This window comes from Chiloscyllium punctatum, chromosome 16 (genome assembly GCF_047496795.1).
Source record: "Chiloscyllium punctatum isolate Juve2018m chromosome 16, sChiPun1.3, whole genome shotgun sequence".
Taxonomy (NCBI): domain Eukaryota; kingdom Metazoa; phylum Chordata; class Chondrichthyes; order Orectolobiformes; family Hemiscylliidae; genus Chiloscyllium; species Chiloscyllium punctatum.
The window spans coordinates 82,971,653-82,995,249 of NC_092754.1; the positions used below are offsets into that span (position 1 = coordinate 82,971,653).

The 23,597-nt window shown below is 45.3% G+C and overlaps 1 long non-coding RNA gene across 1 annotated transcript in view; it reads right to left on the reverse strand.

The window, feature by feature from the left end:
• Positions 1-5,119: 5,119 nt before the first annotated feature.
• LOC140487220 (uncharacterized) overlaps positions 5,120-23,597 on the reverse strand; it is a 142,823-nt gene continuing 124,345 nt past the window's right edge. The window contains exon 10 of the long non-coding RNA XR_011962790.1: positions 5,120-8,040. This is a non-coding gene — a long non-coding RNA (uncharacterized lncRNA). The remainder of the gene's footprint in view (positions 8,041-23,597) is intronic.

A 23,597-nucleotide genomic window follows, 5' to 3' on the forward strand; every position in this document is an offset into this window, starting at 1 on the left:
AAAATGTGCAGGGTAGGTGAATTGGCCGTGCTAAATTGCCCAAAGTGAAGGGGTAAGTGTAGGGGGGGGGTGGTGGGTTGCTCTTCGGAGGGTCGGTGTGGACTTGTTGGGCCGAAGGGCCTGTTTCCACACTGTAAGTAATCTAAGAATTACCCCGCCAAAATGCAGTATCAACTGAAGGCCTGTACTCTTACGATACAAACAGAACACCTCAGTAGGGGAGAGGCTGACTGGAGCTTAGAAATAGAACCTATTGGAGCCACACATGTGGGCAACCCCAGACAGAGAAATTTGCCCTTTCCAGACAAGACTGGTAGCCCCGGGCACAGCTCTGTTAAACTATCTCCCACTCCCATTGTCTTATCTCCCCTCCATATTATCATAGGTAAGTGAATCCCCCATTTACTGAAGGAAGGACCCTTCTGCCTTAATCTCGGTGTGTGCAACCGTCTGCTAAACACCAGTGCAGCCACACTAGGGACAGACTCTGGAAATATGGGGAATGCCAGAAGGGAATTCTTTACCCATCCCACCTGGAAACTGGCCAAACCAGTCAGACTGGGGAGCTATTGACCTGCTCTGTGTGTGTGGGAAGGGATTCACTCAGGCATCCATCCTGCTGAGACGCCAATTAATTTACTCATAACCACAACTGAAGGATTCTTTTTCTCTTTTTCACACCATTTAAAGAACAATGGTTTTGGCAGTTCATAAAGTTTTGCATATAGAGAACTTAGTTTTGGAAATGTTCACAACATTGTTGAACATGTACAGATTCACACTGGGTAGAGGTTTTTATTTTCCATTATTCATTCACAGGATGAGGGTGTCGCTGGCCCAGTAGCATTTACTGCCCATCCTTAATTGCCCAAAGGGCAGGCAAGAGTCGACCACATTGCTGTGGGTCTGAAGTCACAATGTAGGCCAGACCAGGGAAGGATGGCAGCTTCCTTCCTGAAAGGGCATTACTGAACCAGATGGGTTTTTCTGACAATCGATTAATTGTCACCCAGAGCTTATTTTTATTGAATTGAAATTCCCCCATCTGCTGCAGCAGGCTTTGAACCCAGGTCTCCAGAACACTATCTGGGGTTTTAGATTAACTGTCTCACGACAATACCACTCGGCCAATACTTCCCCACATCACTGTCCATCTGCACAGAGTGAACAGCGATTTTATGGTTCATCAGGACAGGTTAATCACACATAAGTTTGCTGAATGATTGCAGGAATTGGATGTTGATTGGCTATTAACATCCATCTATGAACCCTGTATTCTAGGGTTTGTTTCTGATGATGATTGGAAGCACCATCAGTCTTGTTATCCTTTGGGGATAAAAACAGTTTCAATTAGCTTTCTGTAAAATGCATCACAATCAAGCCGATCCCATAACACTCAGGCAGATTAGTTTCTTTTGAAGGGCTCTTCATCTCCCCAACCTCCTCCATCCTCACTCCAACAGTACAATAATCTCAGAGTCTCTTTATGATTCTGAATGAGACAATCTGATCAGCTGCTTCTTCCCCAACTCCTCTGTCAAGTTGGATCTTAATCTCCCCTTGCTGCAGTTGTGATCCTGCATCATTGTACAGTGTTGCTCATATTTCATGTCTTGGCCTAATAGTGTTCATGATACTGCATGTAGCTTCTTGTGTATGGGGCCGACAGTGTAAGAGCTTAGCTCTTTCCTTCCACCAACAGCAGTAGAATTGTACTCCAACAAAACTTACAGAATCGTGGCCCAGCATATTCCCCAATTTACCTCTTACCATCATACCTGAGGATCAATCCTCATTCAACTGAGAGAGTTCAGGAGGGCATGCCAGTAACAGCAGCATGAATACCTGAAAATGAGGTGTTAACCTGATGAAGTTCCCAAAGAGGACGACTTATGTGCCAAACAGCATAAGCAGCAAGTGATAGACAGAGTGAAGCAATCCGGGAAACAACAGAACAGATTTAAGATCTGCAGTCCAACCAAAGTTGTGAATGAAGTCAGAGCACAGCTGGAGTTCTGAGGACAGTTCTCTTCGTTTGATATTCATATATTTACAATCAGTGTTCAATTCACCAAATGTAGCTGAAGGTAAAGATAATCTTCAAGTGATTGTAACAGTGGAGACATCTGAATACTTGATCAGCAAACTAAAGCCTGTTGTGTTTAGATAGTAATAATTTTCAAGATATTTTTAAAACGTAAGGTGACTTGAGTATAATGGAAGAAGTTGATTGGTGGGTAGCTGATAATCTTGTTTTAATCTGAAGTTAATTTAGGATTAATTAACAAATAAACACGTGGTAGGGAATCCCAGCCCCATGGAGTGCACATCCAGTTCCATGTGGGAAAACCAGGACACTTCTTGTCTGAGTGACAACCACAGGAACACGGAGGTGACACGGGAAATGTCAGGAACACTTGTTTGACCATGGTTAAAATACTGCGCACACTTCTGATCCAGAGTTGATGTGATCACACCTGAGAGGGTACAGGAGGAGATTGATCAGAATGTTTCTACAATTGGAAAATTTCTGCTCTGATGAAAGGTTGGACAGGCTGGGGATGATTTCCAAGGAGGATGAGCTGAGATTTAATTGAAGTGATAAAATGCTGAGGAATCCAGATCGAGTGGATAGTAAGGAGCGATTCATTAACTGAGAGGTCAGAAACTGGAGGTTTTAGATTGAAGCTAATTCTCAGAAAGAAGGGGAAGGGAGAATTCATTTTACTCGGAGATGATTGGGAGCAGGAACTCACTGATGGGGTGGCAGAGGCAGTAACAAGCATCACATTAGAATAAAAGGACATGGATGTAACTGAAATGCTGGGACATGCAGGGCAATGGACTAAAGTCTGCAGAATTCGGATCAATGTGATTTATTTGACATTTCTCCAGAATATTAAACTCAAGTCTAATTTATGAGCATCATCAGAGTTGATATCCAAATGTCGGAATAAATTTATCAGAAAGTTGCAGCACAGATATAGGCCACTTGGCCCATCCTCTATGTGTTGGCTGTAATAGAACTATCCAGGCTTTCTGTACTCGCCAATTGCAGCAACATTTTCAGACTCTGAACTCGGCCCTATGTGTTATAATCTGTTTTTTTTGTATGACAGCTGCACACCTTGTTTCCTGGTATCTTTCCCAGCCTGAACTCCATTCCCCGTGGCCTTGAGGAAAGACCATTTCTGCTATTTAATCTCTCCTGCCTTCCCCCGTGTGACAGACTGTCTTTTTGTTCTTGTCTCACCCCCACCTTGCTCACAACCTGTTACATTTCTGATGGTTCCCAGGCCTCTGTGACTTCACTGTGTCCCCGGGTCAGTGGCACGAGTTTTGAATTCTCTTCCTCTAGAGATAATTGGAAATCTTTCCGGTTGCAGTTTCCCCCAGATTTTATTTTTAAAAACAGAGCATTTGTGTCAGAGTCAAATATTCGTGAGCCTTCATCCACAATTCCGAGCATATGGATGTAATCTGTGACCCTCGCACAGATGTGCAGGTTTGCTCTATTGGCCATGCTAACATGGCCTGTAGTGTGCAGGTTCGGCGGGTTGGGATGGCATGGTAAATGTAGGGTTATGGAGTAGGGTGGGAAAGCAGGTCATTGCAGGCTCCATGGATCGAATAGCCTCTTTCTGCACCTTATGGGATTCTGTAATCCTAACAAGTTGTGACTGTCATCACGTTTTCCTCATGCCAGGTTCATTCAGCTCAGGTACACATGCTGCCTTTGTGTTTCTGTGGGTTCTCACTTAATCCTTTCCTTCTGTTTTACAGCAATTTTACACTGTATGCGAGTGTGAGAATGAATTTGTAAATACAAATACTCCAACCGAAACCCACACAGGTCAGGAACTGTTTCTGTTGCTGGCATCACTCACAAGGGACAGAAAAATAATAAAGTATTCGTCACAAATCTTACAGGAACATAGAGCTTATAATCACCAGGAAAAGCTTAACAGCTCAAAATGTTTTTTTCAAGAAAAGAGGAGGCTGAGAGACAACCTGAGGGCTGAGGCAAAAGGAGGAAGCTTTGTTTTTGTGGGTTCAGAGATTTGAGGTTGGAATCGTTGGATCTGAAGCATGTTTCATTGCCCCAGGTCATCAAAGGTGCTATCTAAACGTGTATCTTTCTTTTGTCTTTCTGTCTGAGTTAACAATCAGATGGACAGGTCAATGTCTGAGTGTCATACCAAATTCCTGATTGAATCTGTCTCCCCCCACAAACTCATGTGCCTCACCACTCACTGGGTCACTGCGAAACTCTGCCACTACAATGAGACCTGTCTTTTCTGTCACCTCTTCTCGTGCTTCTGCCTCATCCCCACTTCCCTTCATTAAATCCCAGCTGCCTCTAGTCCACCCACATGGGCATGTTGAAGAGCATGACAGGAGAATGGATTGAAACCGAGAGTTCAATAGTCAGAATGAAATAGGAAGAAGGAAATGGGGGTTTTGGACCCCAGGGGATACAGACTCCAGGTTTAGTCCTTGTGGGCATTCCCGCAGTAATACGAGACAGCATTCCATGATGAGAGTTAAACCCCGGTGGCAGGAAAGGGAGCCACTGAACATGAGCAGTTTTAGTTCAAACACAGGAGGTTTGTTCATCAGTAACAGTGTGTTCGACATGGAGGTGAAGTTAACAGTGAGGGGAAATGTTACCACAAGCTGCAGATGGACAACTTTCATTGGAACAGGAGGAGACCATTCAGCCCTTCAACCCTGCTCTGCCATTCAATAGATCATGGCTAATTTGTGGCCAAACTTGCAATTTTCAAAACTCTCCAAACTCATCAATAAACTCTTCTGCAACACACAAGATGAATATAGAAAAACTAACCATCTGCAAATGCTGGGAAATCCGAAACAAAACCAAACATTGCTGGAAATTTTCAGGAGGTCTGGCAGCATCTGTGGAGAGTGAACCATTGGGTCCAGTGACCGGTCAGGTGACCAGCTGCAGCTGACCATTCTGCCTTTTCTGTAACACTCTCTGGAACAGGTTCTGGTGTGGGGGGAATGAGAGTGTCAATAACAACTGAGAAAACAGGAGGACGTGATCAATCAGAATAAAACCCATTTTGGTCTTTCACTTTTAATTCAACTGCAAACATAATTATTATTTCTGAAATAGGATAATAGGCCAGAAAACAACTCTTCATGTCATTGGGTCTGGGAAACTGTGTTATTTCTGACCTAGTCCAGTCGACATGTGAATCCAGACCCCGAATACTGTGGTTGACTCTGAACGATCTCCTGGGCAGTTAAAATGGATGACAAATGCTGCCCCAGCAAGTAATGCCATGATCCCATGAACAAACAAAACAAATCCAATCGCTGTGGTTACTTGTGAACTCGCTGGTGTTCTTGGAAATGGACGAATGGGAATATTTATGGGGTAAAGGGAGAACAATTGCATTCAGTGAGGTGATCCTTTGGAGAGCTGATGAGCCAATCAGCCTCCTTTCGCGCAGGAACAATTCTGTGAATAATTAATTCTGAGCACTGTAAGGAAATATCCGGGCAGGGTTTGTAAAGAGGTCAGATTGATTGAGTGTCTCAGTGAACACAAGTGAGACACAGGGACAGAGAGGTTTTGGGATGGATTAAATTCAATTTTATACATTTTCACAGTCATCAACATTACAGTAGTTAAAAATGGGAGTGATCAAGAGAGTGGAATTAGAGCAGCAAATAAATCTTCAACATTTATGCAGCTAAAGGGGATGCTGGGTAAAGATACCATAGTTAGTGCTTATTTTATTCCAGACACACCAGCCAGGGAGCACATCCTTCCTGTATCTATCCTCTCGAGCTCTTGAAGATTTTTGTTCCTTTGAAGTGTTTCATGTTTAGATACTCCAGAGAAGACAGCTTCAAGCTCCTCAATCTCTCCTGCCAGGGCAATGCTGCTGTTAGAATTCAATTCACTGGTGCATGTTACTAGCTGCTTCATGGACTGGAACTGGAAATTGAGACTGAAAGGTTATTGTATAAAATATCTTCAATGGTATTGCCAGAAGTGAGTGGTTTTAGGAAAATGACCTTGGCTAACAGGCATTGAGTGTCAGAGCACTTCCTGTTGTGGGGCATCCTGTTTAGATTCAATCCATTGATAACTATTAGAACTGACTTGCACTGGCTCCGTCAAAGTGGTCAGAGCATTATGGCTGTCATCGAAGCTGGTAACAAACTTCCCATGGGTTAAAAATCGTAAATGATAGAGTAGGTATGAGGTCTGATGACACTGTTGGAGTATTGATGTTATTGTTAATCACATTAACTCGGCAGGAGTTGACTGAATTCATATAGTCTCTTCCTGAATCTCAGGATGTCTCTCTGGCCAATAAGTCTCCACAAACAGCAATGAGCACGGGTCATCTGTTTTGATTTAAATTGCTCTATAGCACTGCTGCTTCACAGCACCAGGCATAAGGTTGGAGTCCATCCTTGGTCAACAGCCTGTGTGGAGTTTGCACATTCTCCCCAGGATAGTGTGTGTCCACTCCAGGTGCTCTGGTTTCCTCCCACAGTCCAAAGATTTTTGGGTTAGGTGAATCAGTTGTGCTAAATTGTCCACAGTGTCCATGATTGTGCAGACTCTGTGGATCAGCCATGGTAAATGCAGTGTTACAGGAGTGGAGTGCTCCAGATGGGATGTTCTTTGGATAGTTGGTGGGGTTTGATGGGCCAATGCTCTCCTTCCACACTGTCAGGGATTCTATTCTAGGATTGAGGATAAAGGCGACAGAACAGGGTGTCCTTGGAGAAGGAGCATGCAGTGTGTATCAATTCTCCCACTGCCTTTAGATAGAGGTGGGCACCGCAGCTTTATCTCCATCGCTGCCTCCTCACCCCCAACTCGACTTTGATTTGGTCCCTTCCCACTTTGTCATTTGTAATGGTTTGCTTTGCCTGCAAGGGGCGTTGTTTATAAATATTCAATTGGTTACATGGGTGGTTGACTGCTGGTGATTATATGTGAACCAAAATGGTGTAATGATGATGTTGATGGTGGGAAGGTTACTCAGCTGTGTGTGATAACACTTCTGGGTAGGAGAAATGGGGAATAAAGAACGCTTCACAGCTCACAGAAGGAGAACTGAAAAGCAGTTAAATCAAACCAAAGGTTCAGACAGGGAGGGAATATTTCCCTGGAGTTTGAGTAACTGGAAAGTGACGGTGTCCGGGAGTAGACAGGATTTGTTTTACAGGGCGTTTAAAATTTTAAAAAACGGTTATATTCAGATAGTTTCATTTCTTTTCTTTTAGTTTTATTTATTGTGGAATAAATAACTACAATATTTTAAACCCAAATTCACAAACCTTGTGTTAAAGACAAATGTTAAATAAAATCCATCAAACCGTCCCTCACTGAAAACTGATGTGGAAGTGCATTCGCCTGCAGAATCCCTGCCCTGCCTCCTGCTTCCTAGCCGGCCTTCATGGCTATATACATACCTTGGAGATATCAGCAGGAGGCCATTTGGCCTTTCAATCCTGCTCCACCATTCAATGGGAAACAGCTGACCATCCAGCTCAGTCTCCTGTTCCTGCTGTGTTCCAATCCCCTTTTATGACTTTATCTCGAAGAACTATATCTAAGCTCTCCTTTGGCTTCACTGCTTTTGTTCCAGTGACGTTGCTGTATTACTGTGTGGGTTTCGGCAGGGGAAATGTGATGGTGCTGCCTCCTGGAGGACGCACTCAGCGTCCCTCATCATCCTGCAGTAACATCAACTGGATTTCAGCAACTAGAGATAGAACCCATTTCCAGGATATGGGCATCACTGGCTCAGCCAGCATTTATACCCCATCACTAGGTACCATTGAGAAGATGGTAGTGAGCTGCTGTCTTGAACCATTCACAGTCCATTTGGCGCAGAAAGACCAACAATCCTGTGAGGGAGAGTGTTGCAGGATTTTGGTCAAGTGATTCTCCATCTTTGGTTCTTCAAATGCTGTTTAACTTTATCACGATCGGCACATGAATTTGAGATTTCAGTCTGCAAATCTTCACCATCTAGCACCCTGTATAAAGGAGTATGTACAGAATAGAAATTCAGAACAGACAATTCTAGCTTCTCTGGAATATCTTTTTCCCCTTTCTTCCACCAAAGCTGTAACGCTCCAGCCCACTTCCACTCTCCCACCATTCTGCCTCTGCTGTCCCTAATGTACCTGCCCCCATTCTCATGGAGTGACTGGTAAACAGACCCATGCCACCACTTCCTGTCCTGGTCAGTCTCTGCACCCTTTCTGGGTTTACTCCATTTCCCTTCAGTTACTGCAAGTCAATAATATTACAGGAGAATAAATCAAAAGGAAACAGAAAGGGTGGTAGCAGATCCTGTACAGAAGAGGAACCTTCAGTCTGGGAGAATGGGTCAGACCCTTCTTTGTTTCCCATTGGTCGATTCCCAGCATTATGACAAGTTGGGGATGGAACGTGGGCCCATGTGGGTGTGGTGACACTTTGACACCCCCCCCCCCCACCCCAACCCATCAATACTACAAGCTGATATGTTCCTCCTCCAGCCAATCACAACGTCAAATGCTTTCCGCTAATTACCCGAAAGCAGATGCTCCAAAATCCGCCCATATTCTGTACATGTGCAGTGCTAGGCTACCCCGCACACGCGTTGTCCCTGCCTCAGGGATTGTGGGAGTTGTAGCCCTCATGAAGCCACTGGAGACATGTTTATGGATAGTGAATGAAAAGTGAGGGATGGAGGGTCTTGTGTATAGGATCCCCATTCAGACACGGGCTGTTACTTGATTTTACTGAGACATCTGCTTCCACAACCTGATTTCTGACGTAAGGAACATAGATTTAGCCAATTGTGGAGTGGGGAGGTTAGTAAGGGGTAGCAGATTTTAAGCAGATCTGGCTCAGTGCCTAGCACTGCTGCCTCACAGCGTCAGGGACCCGGCTTTTATTTCAGCCAGAGGCGACTGTGTGGAGTTTACACGTTCTCAGCATGTCTGGGTGGGTTTCCTCGGGTGCTCGAGCTTCCTCCTACAGTCCAAAGATGTGTAGGTTAGGTGGATTGCCTATGCTAAACTGCCCACAGTGTCCATGTATGTGCCGGTTAGGCCATTAGCCATGGGAAATGCAGGGTTACAGGGATAGGGTGGGTCTGAATGGGATGCTCATCATAGGTTGGTGTGGACTCCATAGATGAATACCCTGTTTCTGCACTATAGGGACTCGATTATATTCTCATGAAGAAGAATGTACTTGTCTCAATGTGTTGCAAATCTGTGGAATTACCTATTCAAAATGCGGTGGATGCCAGGACAATGAGCAGATTTAATGAAGCGATGCAGATGTTTATTTTGCAATGAGATGAAGGGTGAGAGAGAACAGGTGGGAAAATCCAGCTGAGACCGAGGTGAGCTCAATCATCACCGTATTAAATGGTAGAGCTGGTTCAAAGGGTTGCATTGCCTCTCCTGTGCCCAGTGCTTATCTTCTTACGGTAATAACTGGAAAGCTGAATTAAAACTCACCATCTTCACCAAAGGAGATTTTGGAAAATGCAGGATAGTCAGGTGGGTTAGCGTTCCAAACTTAGGTAGTGAGGAAGCATATAGGAGATAATGATTTTGCAATTTTAAACTGAGGGGGACAGTGATTTACGGTTTTAGACTGTGCAGTACATTCACACCGTCCAGAATACTCTGTTGTGAATATCTATCCTATAGTTTACTACAAAGCCAAGGTCTTTGAGAATGAAACGCAAAACACCCAGGTAACAATGTCGCACCTCGTAATCTGATAAAAGACTTCTGATAAATCTGGTTGAATTTAGAACACAGCTGGAATGCTGGAAGATTAGATCCAATCCCAAGATCCAGTGCTTAAACAAAGGAGACTACAATAGGATGAGGCAGGAGTTGGCTAATCTAGACTGGAAGCAAAGACTTTATGGTGGGAAAGTTGTCGGACAGTGGGGGAATACCAAAGCAATTTTTCAAAGTACTCAGCAAAAGTATATATCAGGGAAAAGGAAGGACTGTAGGAAAAGGAGTAATCTGCCGTGGGTGGCTAAGGAAATAAGAGAGTCTATCAAACTGAAATAGAAAGCATACAAATTGGCAAAGACCAAGGAGAAACTCGGAGATTAGAAAAACTTTAAATATCAACAGAAAACTAGATGGTATTGGGGGAGAAAAAAGTGGTGAGTAGTTATCCCCAGGGCCGGAATAGCAGTTTACACTGCTAGAGGGGAACCTATTGTGTGGGGAACATATGGCCTCTGTAATTGTTGAAGCACTTAACTGTTACCATAGAGATAATCCTGATCAATTTAAAAATCACAGCACACTCCAAAAGCTTGTACTTCCAAATAAACCTGTTGGACTATAACCTGGTGTTGTGTGATTTATAAGTTTGTCCACCCCACCCCACCACCGGCTCTTCCACATCAGAATCCTGATAGATACCCCACTGAAACTGAAGTGCCTGTCAGATACTTGACGGAGCCACAGGGGTGTGGGGGGAGGGGTGTGTGTTTTAACCATAAAGGGCTAAACTGAACTAGACTTTCTATTTGCCGTTGCCATGGAGATAATATTGAGAGACAGTCTCTATTCAAAGTCCCAAACCACAAAGGTATAAGAATGGGAGCCGTACATCGGACAGGCGGGGAGTTACCTGATGCTGCCTGCAGTTGTTTTGCATGTACACTACCCAGGTAACTACCATGTCTCATCAATAAATACTCAAAGAAGACCTCTCAGAGTTCTGTGCCTAGTTATTGCTATCCAGCAGGGTTCAGGAATATGAGCACACAGCAGTCAGTCTTCACAGTGGAGGATACGAAGAACATGCCAGTAATTGATAAGGAGACTGAGGAAGGTGAGGACCTAGATAATAACCATGATCGCGAAAGAGTTAGAGCTGGGCAAGCTAATGGAGTTAAAGGTAAACAAGTCTCATTGCCCTGATGGAATACATCCCAGGATACCAACAGAGTTAGTGGGAGAAATAGCAGATGCACTTCGAGTTATAGCATCCTGCAGCAGAGTCAGGCCCTTTGGCCCAAACTGGCCCATGCTGACCAGAATGTCCATCCACGCTAACCCCATTTCCCTGCACTTGGCCGATTTGCTTCTGACCCTTTCCTATCCATGTCTTTGTCCAAATGTCTTTTACCTGTTGAGTGTTCCTGCCTGAACCACTTCCACTGGCAGCTCATTCCATATACATAAAACCCTCTGTGTCAAACAGTTGCCCCTCAGCTTCCATTTTAGTCTTTCTCCTCTAACCTTAAACTGATCCAATCAAGCCGTCCAATCCTTGAGTTCCTGGGAAAAAGACTGAGTGCATTCACCTTATCCATGCTCCTCATGGTTTTATACACTTCTAGAAAAGAACCCCCTCAGTTTCCTCTGCTCTGAACATCAAATCCTCACTTGTCCAACCTCTCCCTATAACTCAGACCCCTGAGCCCTGGCAACATCCTTGTAAATTGTTCTGCACTTTTTCCAGTTTAATAACTGAAACCTACATTACATTCATCATATTTCCAGTGTTTCCCCGCGGCGCTGGAACCGACGTGACAATGCCAATGGATTACAATCCATGATCGAGAATGAACTCCTTTACAACAATCCCATTTTCATCGTTTATTCTATGGTGCAGGTATCCTTGTGTCTTTCTGGTTGCATGGTTCATTAAAGACTTGTCCTTCTACAAAGCAAAGTTGTGGCTTAATTGTTCCTGGGAAATGTGCCATGATTTTGCAGACTTTCAAAAACAAATGAAATCTCTCTCCACACTCCCATGCTGACATGGACTTGGCTGTGTCTCAGTAATGTTTCCAGTCACATTGAGATTTGAAATATTCGCCCACGGACAGAATACACACCTTTCCTTCCAGATGAAAAGGCCAATGATATTCAGATCGGCACGGATCAGATCTGAACATGAAATTCCATTTGAATTTCTCATCCGCAAATCCACCCTTTCAGTATCGTACAACAGAGCACACAAGTTACCACTGTTAATACAGGATGGAAATTCATAAGACAATTGTAGTATTAAACTGTAGTTTCCTTGTTCCCCCAAAGCTTTAAACCTCAGTCTCACAATTTCTCTCTTCTGTGAACTGAAATCCAAACCAATCCCCCCACTCCTTTCCTCCACAACCAGTTCTCACACACTCTCTCTTCGAATTCAGTTTCCTAGCTCCTGATGAGAACCATCCTGCATACACTGCTTCCTGCACACTCTGGCCAAGACCCATCTTACTAAAATGAGCCAAATTAGAATTTTAATTGCAGGCCCATACTTGTCCCTTTCCATAACAACCCTGAATCTTCACAAAAGAGTTCGGATAACTTTCTGCAAAACGCTGCACCACTGATAGTCTGATCACATGTCAGGGTAGCAAGAGAAGGGGTCATTCCCCTGGGTCCTGCTCCCAGAGGGATGAAGCTGCTAATGATAGATTAATCCCTCACACCCACAGTCTCCTTCCCAGGCACTGACCTATACTGTGCATACTCCCACAGTTGCCAGCACTGCGCCAGAGCATTGGTCTTCCCTCCTACAGCACGTGCTCCCGATCGTACAGGAGTCCGGGTGATTGACAGCAGCTGCTGCCCAATATATCAGAATCCCTACAGTATGGAAACAGGCCCTTCGACCAAACAAATCCATACCGACCCTGCAAACTAACTGCACAGACCCATGCCCCCTAACTAATGTAACTAATACTATGGGCAATTTAGAATGGCCAATTGACCTGCCCTGCACATCTCAGGATTGTGGGAGGAAACCGGAGCACCCAGAGGAAACCCGCTCAGACACGGGGAGAATGTGCAAACTCCACACAGACAGTTGCCCTTGGCCGGAATCGAACCCAGGTACCTGGTGCTGTGAGGCAGAAGTGCTAACCACTGAGCCATCTCGATAGGGTGGAGGGGGCGTGGCTGGAGGACTGGGACAATGGGATTGCGAACAGTGAATGAATGTGGAAGACACTGGGGGATGGACAGGTCAGTGAGGGACAGGATCAGTGCAGCAGCAGGAGGGGATCCTAGACAAACTGAGCAATGGGAGAGTCTGACAGGAGAGAAACTACAGGAAGGTTCTGTTTGGAAGCTCAGGCAGGGACAGTTGGGAGACAGCATGGCCTCGTGGCTTGGGCAGGTTTACTAATCAGACACTTCAAAGATGCTGTTTCTCAACTCGGAGCCTGATCCTCCGAGTCCAGAGGTAAGGACACTTGCCCACCAGGAGATAGTGTAAGGGATACAGGGACTGACCTTCAAAAGGAACTCACCTGTGTTGGTGACATGAACAAGACTCAATACAGAGTCACTGACAAAATGCTGGTGCACTTGAACTTCATCCAGAATATTAACACCTATAACTGGGCAACACAGACCCAAATGTACAGAGTTAAATCCTGGATACTAATAACAGCTTTGTGCATGGGAAATCATATCTCATGAATTTGACTCAGTTTTTTTGAAGAAGTAACAAAGAGGATTGCTGAGGTCAGAGCATGAACATGATCTACATGGACTTCAGTAACGTGTTTAACAAGGTTCCTCATGGGAGACTGGTCAGCAAGGTTAGATCGCATGGAGTACAGAACTGGCCCGAAGGTAGAAGGCAGAGGGGGTTTTTCAGGCTGGAGGCCTGTGACCAGTGGAGTGTCACAAGGATTGGTGCTGGATCCACTACTTTTTGTCATTTATATCCATGATTTGGATGTGAACATAAGAGGCATTGTAAGTAAGTTTGCAGATGACACCAAAATGGGGGGTGCAGTAGACAGTGAAAAGGATTACCTCAGAGTACAAGAGGATCTGGATCAGATGGGTGAATGGGCTGAGGAATTCAGTTCAGCAAAATGCGAGCTGCTGCATTTTGGAAAAGCAAACTTTAGCAGGACTTATTAATAGTAGGTTCCTGGGGAGTGCTGCCAAACAAAGAGTCCTTGGATTGCAAGTTCATAGTTCCTTGACAGTAGAGTAGCAAGTCGATAGGATAGTGAAGGCGACAGTTGGTCTGCTTGTCTTTACTGGGCAGAGCATTGAGTATAGGGGTTGGGAGGTCATATTGCGGCTGTACAGGACATTGCAAAAGTTGCCGAATCAATATTCCATAGAATTCTGTTTTATTCCTATCAGATGGATGTTCTTAAACTTTAAAGAGATCAGAAAAGAATTATAGCATGTTGCCAGGGTTGGATAGGCTGTTTTCCCTGAAGCATCAGATGCTGAATGGTGACCTGAAAGAGATTTTTAAAATCAGGCTGGGCGTGGATAGGGTAAATAGACAAGATATTTGCCCTGCAGTGGGGGGAGTACAGAACTAGGGGAGTGGGAGGGAGGGTAGGTAGGTAGACAGGGGGTGGGTGGATCAAGAGGGGTGGGACCGAAATGGGTGGGGAAAGAGGGGGGGTGCAGAGACAGGTGGGCACAGTGACGGGTGAGGACAGAAAGTGGGATTAGAGAGGAGGGGAAGAGACGGGGGCGGGGGGGTGAGGCGACTGACAGAAAGGGCAAATAGACATGGGTTGAGGGGGGGGGGGGGGGAGACCAACAAAGGAAGGAAGAGATGGGGGACGGGGGGGTAGGGGGAAAAGGTCAACGGGGGGGGCGGGAAACAGACCGTCTGAGGGGGGTGTGGACGGTTGAGGGGGGTGTGGACAGGCCGACGGAGGGGGGAGGGGGCTGGGGAGCCAGACCGACAGGAGTGAGGGGGGGGGGGGGGGGGGGGGGGGAGAACAGGCCGACGACAGCGGGGGGCGGGGGGGCAGACAGAGTGGGGGGATGGAGCAGACAGAGCGGGGGAAGACGGGGAGAAGATGGAGAGTTATTTTATAGATCTAAAACTCAACCCTGTTCCTGTTTTCTCCTCCTCACCTTAATTCCCTCTGAAGGGCTCAGAACAACTGCATAGTTCTTGGAAAGTCGAGTTTCAGGGAGATTAGGTGCTGACCATGGCATTTGGGACTCTAACATTGAATGAAATGTGCTGATCAATAAATGGACTCTGGTTCGATTCCACTGTCTGTGTGGTGTTTGCACATTCTCCCTGTGTGTCTGCGTGGGCTTCCTCTGGGTGATCTTAATTTCCTCCCACAAATCCAAAGACATACAGGTTAGCTGGATGAGCTTTGGGTAATGGTAGGTTACAGAGTTAGGGTGGAATGCTGTTCCGATGGTTGGTATGGTCTCATGGGCCAAAAGGCCTGCTTCCATACTGTAGGGAATCTGTCACTGAGTATAGGGATTAGGAGGGCATGTTGTGGCTGAGTAGGGTATTGGTGAGGCCAGTTTTAGAATACTACATTCAATTGCGGTCTCCCTGATTTCAAAAAGATGTTACCAGAAAAGGACTCAACCTCTTAATGACAAGTTCCTGGGAAGTGTTGACAGACAAACAGACCATGCAGTGTGGGCTGATAGTTCCTTGAAAGTGGGGTTGAAGGTAGACAGGTCAGTGAAAGTGGTGTTTGCGATGCTAGCTGTTTTTGGGCAGTGCATTGAGTATAGGAGTTGGGAGATCATGTTTCGGTTGTACAGTTTATTGGCTCGACCACTTTTGGAATCCCCAGACTGCTTTAAATTCCAGTCTCCCTGTTACAGGAACGATGTTGGGAAACTTGAAAGAGTTCAGAATGGTCTTACTAGGGTGTTGCCAGTATTGGAACATTTGAACCATAGGGAGAGACTGAATAGGCTGAGGCTATTTCCCTGCAGCACTGGACACTTTAGGTGGCTTTATTGAACTTTATAAAATTATGAGGAGCAATGATAGGGTGACTAGTCATGGTTTCTTTTTTCCCAGGGTAGGGGAGACCAAACAAATGTGAATCTTTTTTCCAAAGTGGAAATGACAAATTCTAGAAGTGAGATGGCAAGTTTAAAGGATATGAAAACTGAAACAACTGAAGATGCTGTAAACCAGGAAGAGAACAGAAGTTTCTGGAAAAGTTCAACAGGTCTAGCAGCATCTGTGAAAAGAAATTAGAGTTAACGTACCTGAGGAAGGGTGACCAGACCCGAAATTTGAACTGATTTTTCTTCACAAATGCTGCATGACCTGCTGAGTATTTCTAACATCTGTGCAAGTTTAAAGGGAGTTGTTTGGAGTGCATACCTGAGAGGAACTTTATAAAGTGCGAGTGAGACCACATCTGGAGTAATGACAGAAGTTTTGGTCCCTTTATTTAAGGAAATAAATCATTCCATCAGAGGCATTTCACAGAAAATTGACTGGGATGAACCCTGGTTTGCAGGGATTATCTTTTAAGAAAATGCTGAAGAAATTGGGACTCTACTCACTGGATTTGGGAAGAATGAGAGGGGATCTCATTGTAACATGCAGGATACTTAAGGAGTTTGACAGGGTGAATACGGAGAGGATATTTCCCATCATGAGGGAGTCTGGAACCAGATTCTGGGTCAGTCACGGAATCACGGGTTCTGTTTTGGATTCGTCAAGTTTAAGGCAACACCGACACAGGTCAGGGGTTTCAGTAGCAATGGAGCTGGGGTGAGGTGGGGACAAGCAACATTTAAGAGATTGGAATTCCTGGTGTTTGTGATTGTGTAGATTAGATTAGATTAGATGAGATGAGATTCCTTACAGTGTGGAAACAGGCCCTTCGGCCCAACAAGTCCACACCGCCCCGCCGAAGCGTAACCCACCCATACCCCTACCCCCTATATCTACACCTACCCCTTACCTAACACTACGGGCAATTTTAGCAATGGCCAATTCACCTGACCTGCACATCTTTGGGACTGTGGGAGGAAACCGGAGCACCCGGAGGAAACCCACGCAGACACGGGGAGAACGTGCAAACTCCACACAGTCAGTTGCCTGAGGCGGGAATTGAACCCGGGTCTCTGGTGCTGTGAGAGACCCAATGCTAACCACTGTGCCACCGTGCCCGTCCCGAATGTCTGATCAGAAGCTCACCTTGGGGTCAGATATGAGAGCAATATTGTGAAGAGTGTGGTTCTGCCTCAGATAGTTCACAGGGAGAGGGAGGGGCTCAGCAGTAAGGGAAAGTAATTTGTAATAGCAACTGAAGGCAATGGGTTTAACCATTGCAACGTTCTGTTGCAGGAAATTGCAGCCAATCGCGAAGTGGGAGTGCGATGAGCAGTTTGATAACTGAGTGATTGGGGGGGGGGGGGGGGGGGGGATGATGGAGAGGGAGAGCTGGGCATTGTCAGTGTACATGTGAAACCGAATACGGTGCTTTTGGACAATGTCACCTCCTGGCAGTATGTAGGTGAGAAACAGGAGGGACCGAGGAGAGATCCTTAAGGGACACCAAATACAAGGAATTCAGAAAGGAAAGGGAGAGTTGGGACGGAGTAGGTTTTTGCATTAAACGGCGGGGTCAAATATTGGTTTGTAGCAGAATGGGATAGAAGGACATAACCAGAAAAGACAGACAGACAGAACAAGGAACAATATCTGTGATTTGGTGAGGGGGAGTGATGAGGAGGAGGAGCAGCCCAACTCCAAAAGCACTATTCCTACATCAGTGACATCACCCAACTCCACCCTAGTATCGGCTCATTTACTGAAACACTCGTCCATCCCTGTGTTATCTCCAGACTTCATTATCCAAACACACTCCTGGCCAGCCTCCCACATTCAACTTCCATGTAATCTCAAGAGTATCTAAAACCCTACTGCCCAAGTGCTCACTTGTACTAAAACTTGTTGATCCATCAAAAGGTTCCTATTAACAAGCAACAATTTAAAATTCTCACCCTTGATGTAATTCCTGGCTGTGAACAGCCCTGTCTCCCTGCACCACACAACCTGTGAGACCCCGACAACTCATTTTCTTTCAAACTCCCAACGATGTGTTTATACATTGCTTCACCTGTCTGGCTGTTTCTACTGTTGCCAAGGCAACACGGTCTGGAATTCCAACCCTAACCCTCTCAGACCTGCTTTCCTCCTTTCAGGTATTCCTGAAAACCTGCTTATTTGGCAATTCTTTTGATCACCTGACCTAATATCCCCATCTGTGGCCTTAAGTCAGAAGTTCTCAATAGTATTTCTGTGGAATTATAAACATGATAAAAAAAACTGTTGTTGATTTGCACATACATTGTCAACTTTTCAATGTTACTGAGTGAATAATCTATAACAGCTCTTACCCAACCACATTGTGGGAGCACCTTCACCACACGAACTGCAGCTGTACAACGAAGTCAAACATCACCTTCTCCACAGGCAATGGGGCTTTGGCACTAATCACTGGTATCTGTGGAGGGAGAAACACACGGTTGATATTTCAGGGAGTGCAAAATGCATTATAGGGAGGGAAAATGGTGCAGAATTTGGATTTTGAAATTTGTGTTTTACAATGTGCACTAAGTTCTGTAAAACCTTTCGTCACATATCATGAAAATTTCCTCCTCTTCCTGGTCAATGTGTCTTTCCTTTCCCCTGCCCTTCACTTTCACACATTTCCAATGCCCTGGTCACAAAAACAGTGTGCTGTCAGTGAAGTTTATCACGTGGTTGAGAATTATCCCGCCCCTCATTCACTCCGATTGGTTGAAGGACCAACTAGCACCTCTAGCCCCGTTCGCCCACTCTTATTGGTCCTGCGCTGACATCAATAATCCGAGGCCCATTGTGGGCTGGAGCATGCTCAGTGCTTCCTGATTTTGCTGTTGTTCATCAGGTATGAGAGAGAGGGCTCATCTCTGTTTCTCTTGATGTCAGACAATAACAACAACTACCTGCATTGTATGGAGCCTTTCACATTGACAAGTCTCTTAAAATGCTTCACGAATGATGGAAATGTTGATTAAAGAGAACGATTTTTAGATACATCTTTAAAGCGGACAGAGAGAGTTAGGGAAGATATTCCAAAGGTTTGTGTCCTCGGCAGCTCCAATCGTGGAGTGATATAGGTGGTCAACAGCTTACAGTGGAGAGTTAGTGGTTAACCATAAGTCAACAACCTCATGTCGTAGCCCCCTACCCCACACACCAGGCCTCGTTCTCACAGCCTGCCATGACACACTACCACTAGCCACTAACAGTCTCCACTAACAGCTAATGACCCTCCCCCAGCCAGATCGTTATCCACTCCTTTATCCAACCGTTCTTCTCACTCTATCCCCATCTATCCTTTACTCCTTTTATCCCCCCGCCCCATTAACTTCTGCACATAAACTGACTTTTTTTCTCAGTAACATCTGTCCTGAGGAAGGGACACTGGGTCTGAAACTTTAACTCTGATTTTTCATCATAGATACTGCCAGACCTGCTGAGCTTTTCCAGAACCTCCTGGTTGTTGTTTCTGATTTACATCTCCCGCAGTTCTTTTGCTTTTAATTTACCGGGAGTTTGTAATTCAGGTCCCACAGCCTCTATCCCAGTCTCTGCTGTCTCTCCCAACCCCTAACAGTGACACTGCACCTGCACAGCTCATGGACAGGTGTTGGCTTGCTGGCCACACCCCTCATTCACTCCCATTGGCTGCAGGACCACACAGACTCTCCTCCCATTGGTCTGGAGCTGCCGTCAATTAGCTGGGCCCCATTGTGATGAGAGCGGAGGGCTAATCCCGCTCTCTGCCCTGAGATGAGCTTCATCATTCACAGTGAATGGGGCAGTATCACAGAGCACAGGGCCTGGGGGCTATTCAGCCCATTGGGGCTGTACTCTCTCCCTCTGGAGATGCTGCAAATCTGTCCCAAGTCCCCTCCCATGTGCCCATAGCCCCCCAAATCTTTCCTGAAAAAGTAAAATTCTAATTCTGTTTCAGAATACCTGCTGAATCTGTGTCGTTCAGACTGTTCCAGATGCTCAGAACTTACTGAGGAAAATAGTGTTCACATTTTCACCTTGTATTATTTGCCAATTACTTGAAAGTAGTTACTAAAAATTGTGACAGTGTTCACAATTCCTCTCTCTCTCTGCAAATTCAAGACCTTGGAACCAAATCTGCTTCAGATCGAAATCACTGCTTCACCTTCTCAGCTCCAAGGATAATTATCTGTGCTTCAGCAAGCTCTCCACAAAATAGAGGAATGTATCTTAATTTATTTGTATCTTAATTTATTGAGATCAAAGAAACAGACTTCAGTCCAATTCGTCCGTGCCAACAAGGAATCCTAAACTAATGGATTCCCATTTACCATCTATTGGCCTGTATCCATCAAAACCCTTCCTATTCATGTACCCAATTGGAAGCCTTTTAAATGTTATGATTTTATCAGCCTCTACTACTTCATCTGGTAGCCCCTCACATACACACACCACACTCAGCTTGAAAACATTGCCATTTAGATCCCTTTTAAATGTTTCCCCTCTCAACTTAAACCCAGGTGCTCTAGTTTTGGACCCAACTAACCTGAGGAAATAGGACCCGGCTGCCCACCTTATTCACACCCCTCGTGATTTTATAAATCTCCATGAAGTCACCTCTCAGTCTTTGACTCTCCAGAGAAAATAGCCCCAGCCTATTCAGCATCTGTTGTGGTTCTGTTTGCCGAGCTGGGAATTTGTCTTGCAAACGTTTCGTCCCCTGTCTAGGTGACATTCTCAGTGCTTGGGAGCCTCCTGTGAAGCGCTTCTGTGCTGTTTACTCCGGCATTTATAGTGGCCTGTCTCTGCCGCTTCCAGTTGTCAGTTTGAGCTGTCTGCTGTAGTGGCCGGTATATTGGGTCCAGGTCGATCTGTTTGTTGATAGAGTCTTTGGATGAGTGCCATGCCTCTTAGGAATTCCCTGGCTGTTCTCTGTTTGGCTTGCCCTATAATGGTAGTGTTGTCCCAGTCGAATTCATGTTGCTTGTCGTCTGTGTGTGTGGCTACTAAGGATAGCTGGTCGTGTCGTTTCGTGGCTAGTTGGTGTTCCTGTATATGGATTGTTAACTGTCTTCCTGTTTGTCCAATGTAGTGTTTTGTGCAGTTCTTGCATGGGATTTTGTACCCTACATTAGTTTTTCTCATGTTGGGTATCGGGTCCTTCGTTCTGGTGAGTTGTTGTCTGGCTGTTGGTTTGTGTGCTGTTATGAGTCCTACTGGTCGCAGTAGTCTGGCTGTCAGTTCAGAAATGCTCCTGATGTATGGTAGTGTGGCTAGTCCTTTGGGTTGCAGTATGTCCTTTTTCCATTGTCTCTCCCTTAGGCATCTGTTGATGAAATTGCGGGGGTATCTGTTTTTGGCGAATACCTTGTATAGGTGTTTCTCTTCCTCTTTTTGCAGTTCTGGTGTGCTGCAGTGTGTTGTGGCCCTTTTGAATAGTGTCCTGATGCAACTTCATTTGTGTGTTGGGGTGGTTGCTTTCATAGTTTAGGACTTAGTCTGTGTGTGTGACTTTCCTGTATACCTTTGTGGTGAATTCTCCGTTCGGTGTTCTCTGTACTATCACATCTAGGAATGGGAGTTGGTTGTCCTTTTCTTCCTCTCTCGTGAATCAGATTCCTGTGAGTGTGGCGTTGATGATCTGGTGTGTGTTCTATTTCTGTGTTTTTATTTATTACAAAGGTGTCATCCACATATCTGACCCAGAGTTTGGGTTGTATTTGTGGTAAGACTGTTTGTTCTAACCTTTGCATTACTGCTTCTGCTACGAGTCCAGAGATGGGTGAGCCCATGGGTGTTCCGTTGATTTGTTCGTATATTTGGTTGTTGAATGTGAAGTGTGTTGTGAGGCACAAGTCCAGTAGTTTAAGTATGCCGTCTTTGTTGATAGGTTCAACGTCCTGTTGTCTGTTATGTCTGTCCAGCAGGTTGGTATTGGCTAATGGTGGAAATGAGAAATGAGAATCGGTCATCACTTTGATATGACTGCACTACAGGCCCTCAATAGTCAGTGGGAAATTGAGCAGTAAATATTTCAGGCAATCTCAGATATCTGTAAGAAGGATAGGGTTGTAATGGTCGGGGATTTTAATTTTCCAAACCTAGACTGGGATTGCCAGAGTGTTTGGAGGTTGGATGGGAGGGATTTGTTAGGCATGTTCAAGAAAATTGTCCCAATCAGAATGGAAATGGTCAGACTGCAGGAAGGGGTAAAACCAGACCTCCCCTTGGGAAACAAGTAAGTGAAAGGGACAGAGGTGTTAGTGGGGGAACACTTTGGAAAAGTCACAACAATCGTAATAGTTTGAAAATAGTGATAGAAAAGAACATGGCTGGTCCACAAGTTAATGATCAAAACTGGCCTTGCCTGAATCCAGAAGATATGAGTCAAGAGCTTTTAACAATTACTTGTGGAGGCTATTTGCAGGTAAAGGGACGTCAGGCAGGTGGGAAGCGTTCAAAAGAGAGATAAATGAGAGTTCAGTGCCAGCATATTCCTGTTAGTGTGAAGGATAATGCTGATGCAAGTAAGAAACACAGGATGAATGGTGATATTCAGGTTCTGGTCCAGAAAAAGGGGCCACGTGTCACATATAGCCAGCTGGATTAAGAGAATCCCTTCAAGAACACTGCAGGTGAAGTAATACACTTAAGTGAGAGATCACGTGGGGCCAAAGAGGACCACAGAAAGCTCTGGCAGATCAAACTGAGGAAAATACAAGCATATTAACAACAGAACATTAAACACGGATTGAATATGGTTTAATGGGGCCAACCAAGTGTGGAACCAGAAGAGATGGCTGAGATCCTAAACGAAAATTTCACTTTTCAACTTACTGCGAGGAAAAACTGGGCAACTCGGGGAAATAAACAGTGATGTCTTCAAAAGAGTCCGCATAATAGAACAGGAGGTGCTGGAGGTTTTTAAATGCATAAATGGTAGACAAATCCCTGGGAACTAATCAAGTATAACCCTGGATATTGTGGGAAACTCAGGAAGAAATTGTGGGGTCCCATAAAGAGATTTGTCTATTACTGACAGCCACAGGTGATGAGCTGGAAGCCTGGAGTGTGGCTGATGTTGTGCCAGTCCTCAGGAAAGGCTGTGAGAAAAAGCCAGGGACATCAACACCAATTAGCTTGATGTCAGTGATGCATACGTTGTTGGAAGTGATTCCACTGAACAGGAATTACATGCATTTGCAAAGGCAAGGATTGTTTAGGGATAGACAGTACAGCTTTGGAGCGCTGCATAGAATTCTGATCCTCGCGATTTAAGAAGCATTTACTGATGCTGTAAATGGAGCAAAGATTGACGAAGACGTTACTGATACTGGAGGGTTTGACAAAATCCGAGAGGCTAGATAAGCTGGAAAGCAACATTGGGCGGGGTGGTGTCGTGGGGGGGAGTGGGGGGGGGAGTGGGGGGGGAGTTGGGGGGGGGAGTTGGGGGGGGAGCGGAGTGAGGGTGAGATAGATTTGGCACATAAGTTTAAGGAGAATGCAAAATAAATTTCTACAGCACACAAGGACAAAAAAGCAACTGGACAGACAAAAGGGTCCCTGAAAGATCAGTGAGGCCATCCAAATGTGGAACCACAGGAGATGGGCGAGACCCTAAATGAATATTTCATGTCAGAACATACTGTGGACAAAGACTAGGAAACAAAGGGAAAGAAACAGTGATGTCTTGTACAAAGTCCCCATTACAGAAGACCTAGTACTGGAGGTCTTAAAACACAAAGGTCGAGAAAGCCCCAGG